Source organism: Pogona vitticeps, chromosome 5 (assembly GCF_051106095.1).
Source record: "Pogona vitticeps strain Pit_001003342236 chromosome 5, PviZW2.1, whole genome shotgun sequence".
NCBI lineage: Eukaryota > Metazoa > Chordata > Lepidosauria > Squamata > Agamidae > Pogona > Pogona vitticeps.
In genome coordinates this window covers 108609931-108621021 of record NC_135787.1, presented here as the reverse complement: position 1 = coordinate 108621021, position 11091 = coordinate 108609931, and positions in this window count along the sequence as shown.

Genomic DNA, 11091 nt, shown 5'->3' with positions numbered 1-11091 from the left:
GGCTTTATGTGTGAGCATCAACACTTTGAAGTCGATGCGGAATCGGATGGGCAGCCAATGCAATGCGGCCAGAGTGGGTGAGATATGTTGGTATTTTCTCACTCCACTGAGTAATCTGGCCGCCGCATTCTGCACCACCTGCAGTTTCTGCAGCAGCCTCAAAGGTAGCCCCACGTAGAGTGCATTACAGTAGTCTAATCATGAGATTACGAGCGCATGCACCAAGGTGGTGAGTGTCCCAACATCAAGGTAGGACCGCAGCTGGGCTATCCGCCTAAGATGAAAAAAGGCGGTACGGACCACAGATGCCACCTGGGATTCCATAGTGAGCGCTGGGTCCAGATGGATCCCCAAGCTGCGGACCCCATCCTTGGCGGCAAGGTCACCTCCCCCAAAAGAGAGGGAGTTTCCCAAATCCCCAAACTGTTGGGGCGCCCACCCTTAGTACCTCCATCTTGTCCGGGTTCAGCCTCAGCCTGTTCTCCTGCATCCATTCCAGTACGGCCTCCAGGCAGCGCTGGAGGGACAGAACGGCATCTCCTGCAGTTGGTGAAAAGGAGATGTAGAGTTGAGTGTCATCCGCGTACTGATGACAAAAAACTCCACACCCCCTGATGACCCCACCCAGCAGCCTCATATAGATGTTGAACAGCATTGGGGAGATGATTGACCCCTGTGGAACCCCACAATTGAGACTCCACGGGGCCGAGACGCTCTCCCCAAGCTGCACTCTCTGGGGACGGTCCTCCAAGAGGAACGGAGCCAGGCCAGAGCCCGGCCACCTATTCCCAACTCAGTGAGCCTCCCCAGGAGGATATCGTGGTCAATGGTATCAAAGGCTGCTGAGATGTCGAGGAGGACCAGCAGAGACAGTTTGCCCCTGTTGGCCTCCCTCAATAGGTCATCACACAGGGCGACCAATGCCGTTTCTGTACCATGGCGCGGCCTGAAGCCCGACTGGAATGGATCCAGGGCATCTGTTTCATCCAGGAGCGCCTGAAGCTGATCGGCCACCACCCTCTCGACTACCTTGCTTAAGAAAGAAACATTGGCGACGGGCCTGTAGTTGCCAATTTCGTCTGCCGCCAAACTAGGTTTCTTTCTAATGGGCCTAATGAGTGTCTCCTTGAGGGCAGAAGGAAATCGGCCCTCAAGGAAAGACCCATTAATTATTACAGTGGCCCATTCCGTTGTTAAAGGCCTGGCTGCCTTGATTAGCCAGGCCGGGCAAGGGTCCAGGGAGGAGGTGGTGGCATGACAGCGGTCAAGCGCCCTGGCCACAGTGTCAGGTGTGACAGGCTGAAAGGAGTCAGAAATCACCGGGCAAGATGGAGCGCTGGATATCTCTGCTCGACTCACTGTATTCAAAAAAGGAGAGAGGTTCCGGCGGATGGCCTCCACTTTTGATTTAAAAAATGCTGCAGATTGGTCCGGTGAGAAGCTAGGGGGAGGCCCATCACTCAGACCAATTACGGAAAGGTCACGTACTATACGGAATAATTCCGCCTGCTGGTTGGATGCTTCACTTATCCGGTTAGCGAGATATGCTCGACTGGCAGCCTTTACCTTAGCCAGGTAAAGGTTAGTAGTGACCTTGACAGCTATACAATTACAATCCGTCAGGTCCTTTCTCCATTTGCGCTCTAGCCGTCTCCTGACCCGCTTCAACGCCCGGAGATCCTGGTTGAACCAGGGCGCCGGGCGGTCTCTGCAGCGGAGAGGGCGTTTAGGAGCGATTGTGTCTACAGCCCTAGCCGCGGCGGCAGACCAGCCGTCAACCAGAGCCTCGACAGGAGCGCCAGCCAGGTCAGCCATAACCCCTCTCAAGGCTTCCTGGAATCCAATCGGATCCAGTAGCCTTTGAGGGCGGACCATAACAATAGGTCTCTGCTCCCTGCGAGGGGGGAGAGCCATTTTGAGGGTGCATTTTATTAGGTGGTGATCCGACCATGACAAGGGTACCGACTCAAGGTCAGTCACCATCGGATCACTCTCAGTCCCATTAGTGGAAAAAACCAGGTCTAGTGTGTGGCCACCCACGTGTGTAGGGCCGTTGACATGTTGGGACATGTTCAAGAAGGCCATGGTCTCCAGGAACTCAAGAACTGGCCCGGAAGTTTCTGCCCCCGCATGCACGTTGAAGTCCCCCAAAACCAGTAGATTCGGGAAGCCCAACAGTGCCGCAGAAACAAAGTCCACCAGCTCCGGTAGGGAAATGGCTGGGTCGTGGGAGCACGGTAACCCAGCAAGATCCCGATACCATCCCTGGCCCCAATCGACACGTGGAGAGCCTCAAGACCCGGCTTTACCACCGAGGAGCGCCTAGCTACCTACCGGATGGATTTGTAGACAATGGCTACTCCCCTCCCCCGACCCTACAGTCTACCCTGGTGTTGGACAGCATAACCGGGCGAACAGATGAGTGCTGGGAGGGGACCCCCCTCTCCGCCAATCCATGTTTCGGTTATGCAAGCCAGGTCTGCATCCTCCTCCAGGATAAGGTCGTAGATCACCTGGGCCTTATTGGATACAGACCTGGCATTCAACAACACCAGGCGTAGGGTGGAGGGCTGACTGGTCTGGCTACCTCGGTACTGGGGGTTGGTCACCGTCTCAGAACAATGAACAGCCTTTAAGCATCTGTCCACCGTTCTTCTGGCACAAGTAGGGACGGAGCCAACGCCATATCGCCCTCTACCCGTGATCACGGAGATGCTGTGGGGCCCCTCGCTGGGAGGGCAGGCCTTCCATTCCATGACGAAAAGGGAGGGGGGAGTGAAAGGGGGGAAGGGAAAGAGGGGAAAAGGAATGCAAATAACAATATAAACAAAGCAAGTAACAAAAAAGAAAAATATAATCAAATATACAATATGACAAAGTAAAATAAAATACATCAGTGAAAAAATGAGAAAACAAAACACCAGAGTGTTGGGGAGGAAAAAAAAACACCAGACTAGTTATCCCCCACCCGGCACCCAGCGCAGTCCTTCTCCCCCGCGTGGCCTTGTTCTTTCTGATGCAGCTAGAGTTAATGATGGTAATGGCGGCACTGATTTGCAGAGTTTTTTAAAGGGCCAGCCACAGTTTTCAGCAATGAGCCCGGGGTCCACGATGTTAGAAATCAACAGACTTAGAGTGACCAGGTACCAGCAGCATAATAGTGAGTTGTTTGGACATATCAGACATTGCCCACTGAATTCCAAAGTACTTTGAGTCACAGAATAAATAAAGTGCAAAGCCTGTTTACATGCATATGCAATGTAATGTTTATTAATTATGGCCTGGCCTGGTATTCATGCAGAATTGTTGCCGAATGTTCCATTGAACCATTGGAAGGAACGTTCTGTCTCCATGGATTCTCGAAACAATTCAGCTATTAATTCTTCAGGGACAACAATGGAAAAGAACAAGAAAGATAAGAGGATAAAAGCTTTTCAGGATGATCCATCATGTAATGGCAAAGCACATACTCTGCATGCAGAAGAGGCCAGATTTTCCCAACACTCCAGCTAAAAAGCTTTTAAGTAACAGGGCATGGAAGGATATCTTCCCAAGGCCCTAGACAGCTACTTTCCAGTCAGAATAGATCCTCGATAAATCAATGATCTGGCTGATTTCCATGTGTTCATTTGCAGACTACTGGGCTGCCTACCATTTTATCCTTCATGTGACACCAGCCAGGCTTATGTAACACAGAGTAAACATTAATAAGGCACTCAGAGTACTGTAGTCTTTTTTAAAAAAACAAATATATATATAATAAACTAAATTGGACAAATCAAATATGCCCACCCCTAATAAAGAAGATTCTTCCAAAAAGTCTGCATGGAAGGCAGGAGTTGGGCCTTTGTTGTTGTTGTTGTTGTTGTTTAGTCATTAAGTCGTGTCCGACTCTATTGCTTGTGTATTCCAAAAACAGGAACTTGCTTTGAAAGAAAGTGTTCGTGGCATTTCGGTTCTTTCAGAGCTCTAACCCGGGTCATCAATTTGTTCATTAAAGACAGCTTCAATCTTGCTTCAGTTCTGTATCTCAGGCTGGTATTTGCAAGAGAGTATACAGTATATATATATATACCTTCTAGAACTGACACCAAAGAAAGATGTTCTTCTTATTCTAGGGGACTGGAATGCTAAAGTAGGGAGCCAAGAGATAAAAGGAACAACAGGGAAGTTTGGCCTTGGAGTTCAGAATGAAGCAGGGCAAAGGCTAATAGAATTTTGTCAAGAGAACAAGCTGGTCATCACACTCTTTTCCAACAACACAAGAGGAGACTCTATACATGGAAATCACCAGATGGGCAATATCGAAATCAGATTTATTATATTCTCTGCAGCCAAAGATGGAGAAGCTCTATACAGTCAGCAAAAACAAGACCTGGAGCTGACTGCGGCTCTGATCATCAGCTTCTCATAGCAAAATTCAAGCTTAAACTGAAGAGAGTAGGAAAAACCACTGGGCTACTCAGTTATAATCTAAACCAAATGATTACACAGTGGAAGTAAAGAACAGATTTAAGGAACTCGATTTGGTGGACAGAGTGCCTGAAGAACTTTGGATAGAAGCTCGTAACATTGTACAGGAGGCAGCAACAAAAACCATCCCAAAGAAAAGGAAATACAAGAAAGCAAAGTGGCTGTCCAACGAGGCCTTAGAAATAGCAGAGAGGAGAAGGGAAAGAAAATGCAAGGGAGATAGGGAAAGCTACAGAAAATGGAATGCAGACTTCCAAAGAATAGCAAGGAGAGACAAGAGGGCCTTCTTAAATGAACAACGCAAGGAAATAGAGGAAAATAACAGAAAAGGAAAAACCAGAGATCTGTTCAGGAAAATTGGAGATATTAGAGGAACATTTTGTGCAAAGATGAACATGATAAAGGACAAAAATGGGAGGGACCTAACAGAAGCAGAAGACATCAAGAAGAGGTGGCAAGAATACACAGAGGAATTATATCAGAAAGATTTGGATATCCCGGAAAACCCAGACAATGTAGTTGCTGACCTTGAGCCAGACATACTGGAGAGTGAAGTCAAGTGGGCCTTAGAAAGCCTGGCTAACAACAAGGCCAGTGGAGGTGATGACATTCCAGTTGAACTATTTAAAAGCATAAAAGATGATGCTGTTAAGGTGCTACATTCAATATGACAGCAAGTTTGGAAAACTCAACAGTGGCCAGAGGAATGGAAAAGATCAGTCTACATCCCAATCCTAAAGAAGGGCAGTGCCAAAGAATGCTCCGACTACCGTACAATTGCACTCATTTCACACACTAGCAAGGTTATGCTCAAAATCCTACAAGGTAGGCTTTAGCAGTATGTGGACCGAGAACTCCCAGACGTACAAGCTGGATTCCGAAGGGGCAGAGGAACTAGAGACCAAATTGCTAACATGTGCTGGATTATAGAGAAAGCCAGAGAGTTCCAGGAAAAACATCTACGTCTGCTTCATTGACTATGCAAAAGCCTTTGACTGTGTGGACCACAGCAAACTATGGCAAGTCCTTAAAGAAATGGGAGCGCCTGACCACCTTGTCTATCTCCTGAGAAACCTATATGTGGGACAGGAAGCAACCGTTAGAACTGGATATGGAACAACTGATTGGTTCAAAATTGGGAAAGGAGTACAACAAGGCTGTATATTGTCTGCCGGCTTATTTAACTTATATGGAGAATACATCATGCGGAAGGCTGGACTGGAGGAATCCCAAACCGGAATTAAGATTGCCGGAAGAAATATCAACAACCTCCGATATGCAGATGATACCACTCTGATGGCAGAAAGTGAGGAGGAATTAAAGAACCTTGTAATGAGGGTGAAAGAGGAGAGTGCAAAAAATGGCCTGAAACTCAACATCAAAAAAACTAAGATCATGGCCACTGGTCCCATCACCTCCTGGGAAATTGAAGGGGAAGATATGGAGGCAGTGACACATTTTATTTTCTTGGGCTCCATGATTACTGCAGATGGAGACAGCAGCCACGAAACTAAAAGACGTCTGCTTCTTGGGAGGAAAGCGTTGACAAACCTTGACAGCATCTTAAAAAGCAGAGACATCACCTTGCCAACAAAAGTCCGAATAGTCAAAGCTATGGTTTTTCCTGTCATGATGTATGGAAGTGAGGGATGGACCATACAGAAAGCAGACCGCCAAAGAATTGATGCCTTTGAATTGTGGTGCTGGAGGAGGCTCTTGAGAGTCTTCTGGACTGCAAGGAGAACAAACCTATCAATTCTAAAGGAAATCAACCCTGAGTGCTCACTGGAAGGACAGATCCTGAAGCTGAGGCTCCAGTACTTTGGCCATCTCATGAGAAGACTCATTGGAAAAAACCTTGATGTTGGGAAAGTGTGAAGGCAAGAGGAGAAGGGGACGACAGAGGATGAGATGGCTGGACAGTGTCTGCAAAGCAACCAACATGAAATTGACACAACTCCGGGAGGCAGTGGAGGATAGGAGGGCCTGGCGTACTCTTCGTGGGGTCACGAAGAGTCGGACACGACTAAACGACAACGATACAGTATATGTTAGCTAATAATTGAATTTTTAATTGTAAGTCTCCTTGGTCCATGATCAGTTCAACAAAACAGGTGTTCAGTACCAATTATAACAATATGTATATAGGTTGGTTATGTATAGGTAATGTTATAAATCAGTGTGGGATCATGAGACTCGGTCTGAGATTGAGACTCCAGAACCTTACTGTATAGCTAGTTGGAGTCAGAAAACATGGAGTCAGAAAACAGAACTCTCTGGTCCAGTTCTAATAAGGTTGTTTAGCAGTGCAACTTAGTAATACAATCCTAAACATCAGTGCAGCTCTATACATCTTAACTGTGTATCTGAACAGTCTGGCTACTGTCCAGAGTTAGTAGTAAAAAAAATTACCGTAAGTTAGTTCTATCTTAGTAACTCTGCTCATCATTGCAGTTGTTACGTAACGACTGCAACTTGATGATTCAGTAGCCAATAAGGATGTGTGAAGGAGCTACGTCCAGAGCTTGGAAAAATGCCTTTTCAGATTTTAAGTCGCAAAATTCCTCAGCCAGCATGGGTACTATGTAGTTGTGGTCCAGAATTTTTTTGTTTCCCAAGCTCTGCCCATCATATTTGAAGCAGCAGATATAACGTCCCTATCATATCACCATATACAGTACTTTTCTATAGATCCCCACATTTTTACTGCCAAGGATATAGTAATCAAGTGTTGAGAAATAAAGCAATGGATGTGCATATATCAACAAGTCCTAAAACAAAAACATGGAGATAATAAGGTTTAGTCACAGGGACTTTTCTATGTGTAATTAAAAATACTGTGCCCTTATCTTTAGAGAGAAAATGTATCATACAAAATCATCAAAACAGTGAAACAGTTCTTTTTGTGTTTTTGTTTTGAGACTTCATAGAAAATTATGTATCAATAGAATTGGGGTGGGGTGGGGAAGAACTGTGATAGAAAGGGTCCTTTCAAAAGGAAAGGGTTTGTCATAATCAGATTTGCTGTGGGAACTCCTTAGAAACAGAAGGATCAGAACACCTTGGGCAGCTATCCAACCCTGCAAATCCTTTGGAGCTCCTTACATACAGCTCAGGAAATGTGTTTGTATCCTGTTTGGCCCCAACTTCAATCAATGTCCTGCTTTGCCTTCCATATGGATCTGTTCCTGGTTGATAACACCATTTTGTATTCTGGCCAACTCCAAACTAGGAGAGTTTTCAAATTATGTTCTGGGAAATCCGGAAGTTCCTTCATTTAAAAAGCATGTTCTACCTCTTTTGATCTTTCTCTGCAGTACATATCTTTTGGGATGCCTTTGTTTTGATTTGTTTTGTTTTGCGGACTCCAGAACTTCTTACACTGCAGGAACTCTTTGCTTGCTGATTTCTCTTTTGAGAAACCACAGTGCATTGTCAGCTTGCAAAAGACTTTGAGCCACAATTTGAGGTGGATTTCAGGTTCATTCTCTTCATTGTCATCATCATGTGTCATTGTCACCCTGAATCAACTAAAAGCTTTTCTTACCACAACAACAGTATTGCAATTGTAGACTGTCTGAAAAGATGTCTGTCTTTCATGAAAGCTTGTCTGTCATTTTACTGACCCTCAGACAGAGACACTGCTGCTAAATTTTGACAGGATTCCTTGGAACACAGCTTGAAAAATCACTGCTGTCTTAGAACATGCCTTATAATCCTCTAGAATTTGTAGTGGGTCTGTAGCAGACACCTGAGTGTTGCTCAGTAGGTGAGTCAATATGGAAAGCACTCAATGAAGAAAGTTGGCTTTGAGCAATCAAGGTAGAACATAAGGGAATTATGGACATACAGTAATCCACACTAAGATTGGACAATACTTCAGGCTCAAGTACAATGATGTCATTGTATGCCTGATTATTTTTACCTTAGATTTGGTGTGATGCATCGGTTATAGTCATGGGTTTAGCTACAAGAAACTTGGCAATCTGGCTATGGACAAATCACCATATTTTACCACAAATTATCTCACAAAGCTAAAGATGGGCACAAACCACTAGTTCATTTTTCATCTGAACAGGTGTTTGGCGCTTCCCTGCCCTGCCTCCTTTGGACGCTCCCTCGGAGTGGGTGCCAGCCAGAAGAGGCATGGCTGGGAAACACCAAACACTTGCTTGGATGAAAAATGAATTGGCAAAAGCTGCCGAACCAGTGGCTCATGCTCATCTCTACACAGGATCTTTGTTAAAACCATAATATTAGCCTCAGCTCTATGTGCACTCCAAAACCAAAACATCAATAAGCAGAGTGTCAAGTACTTGTGCTAACTGGAACTTCATATCTAACTGTTACTGAATTATGCAAGATGCCCTGATAGCCTCTCAATTCTTCTTTCAGCCTTAGGCCCACTGAAAAAGTAGGTAAGAACCAAATGTCGATGTGGAGTAACTCTTATCACCAGGTGACACTAGAGTAAAATTAAGAAAATGACATGTTAATGAGATGTAACTCATCCTGGGAGATGTTGTTCATCACTGAGCATATGACTGGCCTAATGGAATTCATGCCACACTCTTAAAACTACTGTCACAGAGTTTTAAATTTCTGGTAAAAATCTCTTTTTGCTACACAATAGGAGTATAGAGATTCACAGAGGAGAATAGCTACAAGTTCCCTAGCATCCACCCCTTTCTCATTAATTGGCACTTAAAATCTCAATAACTCGCTCTGAGACATTTGTAGGAAAAATAATTAAAAATGTTTCTTCACTTACACTTGCTTGAAATTACAGAGTAGTGTATAGTGCTTTCTTTATGTACACATACTTGCAACCAACTGAACAGTTCAACAGCAACAAACTGCCATCAATCAATGAAAGGGGAATAGAACACTCAGCAGAGAGCTGGGCTCGCTTTGAATTCAAAATAATGGAAAGAACAGTTGGTTAGTACTGTATAGATACTTAATCATCCCACCCCATAAAAGTCGCTCCTAATGGGTTAAACCACAAACAGCATGCAAGGCTGTAAATAAAACTCCAACAACTACAGCTCCTAGGGATCCTTCACCAATCAATGTGATCATGGTAACTGCATAACATCCCCATCCATATTAAAAGACTCTCAAACAGGTATGGCAGATGTTTATTATAACTGATCAAAGGTGTTACTAAAGATAAATTATGCATGTCAGCTGAAGGAATGTACCAGTTGTGAGATTTTGCCATGACAATAGAGTTGAGAATGTGGAGGGTTCAGAAGATGGGATGAGGTATAAATATAAACAGATATAAATGTAGTCAATTTAATAACCACAAAAAAATGTAGAGCAAACTAGTGCTAGAACAGTGGGAGAGTTAGTGCTTCTAGTTCTCTGTTTTGTCCTGTTGGCACTTATTTTTCAAGATTAGACCACAATTATCTTTGAGTTGCGCCAACAGAAAGCCAACTTTGTTGATCTGTGAATTATAGTTTTTAGTTAGAGCACACATATTGTTGGTTATTCACTGCCTTTCCATACGACATGTTGACTCACTTGTTGTGTGGATGGCAAATTCCCAATGGCTGAAATCCTGTTGCTTAGCATTATAAGGCACACTAGAATAGATTTGGTGAATCTACTCCTTTGGAGGTTCCTTTGATTCTAATGGGCAAGTTTTAATTACTACTTATTTTAGTGTAATAGGCTGCAACTAAAGTAAGCCTATCTGAATCAGTGGAACATAATAAATTAATTGACTCACCAAATTCCCACCAATTCAGTGAGCTACTCTAGTGTGATTCACTACACTAACAATAGGACTTCAATTAAAATATTGTTAATAAATTCATTCATTCTATAGTAATCTTCACCTAACTAAAGTCCTTAGCAAAAAACAATGGCAAAAAATTGCTCACTTCTGCGATTCAGATTCAAAATTTTTATGAAGAATGCAAAATCCAGTACTCTACTGAGCTGACTAGTAGCTATAGTGGTGAGAGGCCAAATTTAGTTCCCATCTTTGATCTTCTCCATAGAAAATCCTGACAGCAATCACATTAGAGATGAAAAACTGAAACATTGAATGTATCTACTGTATATACTTTTGCCAATGTTATTACACCAGTTCAATTGTCATGGGTTCCTCAACACAACCACTATCACCTCCAAATTCTGGTAAATAATTTAATTTTCTTTTTTTCATGGAAATGAAATTCTCATTACTTTTACTTTTTTTCCCTGTGCAATGAATACTAGGAAAGCTTCCTGTCATCCCATTTCCACTTCCAAGGCTCCCTAGGGCTTCCTTTTGCTGTGGGAAACTTATTGGGAGCCTCAGAATGGGAGAAGCAGCCTTCAATAGTCAAAATTCTCCACCAGATCACTACCACTGGGATCAGTACTGCCCCTGGTGGTTTTTGACTATTAACAGTTTCCCCCAAAAGTCTTTCCCAGGGCAAAAATCAGCCCTAGAGAGCCTTGGAAGCTGAAATGGGTGGGGTCAGAGATTGAAAGCTTTCAATTCATTTAAATCAAATATTTCCTTTACTGGATTATGACATCATCTGTCTTGAACCTTTACACCAGCAGGACTTTGGCCATTATCTACTCAGTAATTTGGTCCAAAGATAACCATTTTGA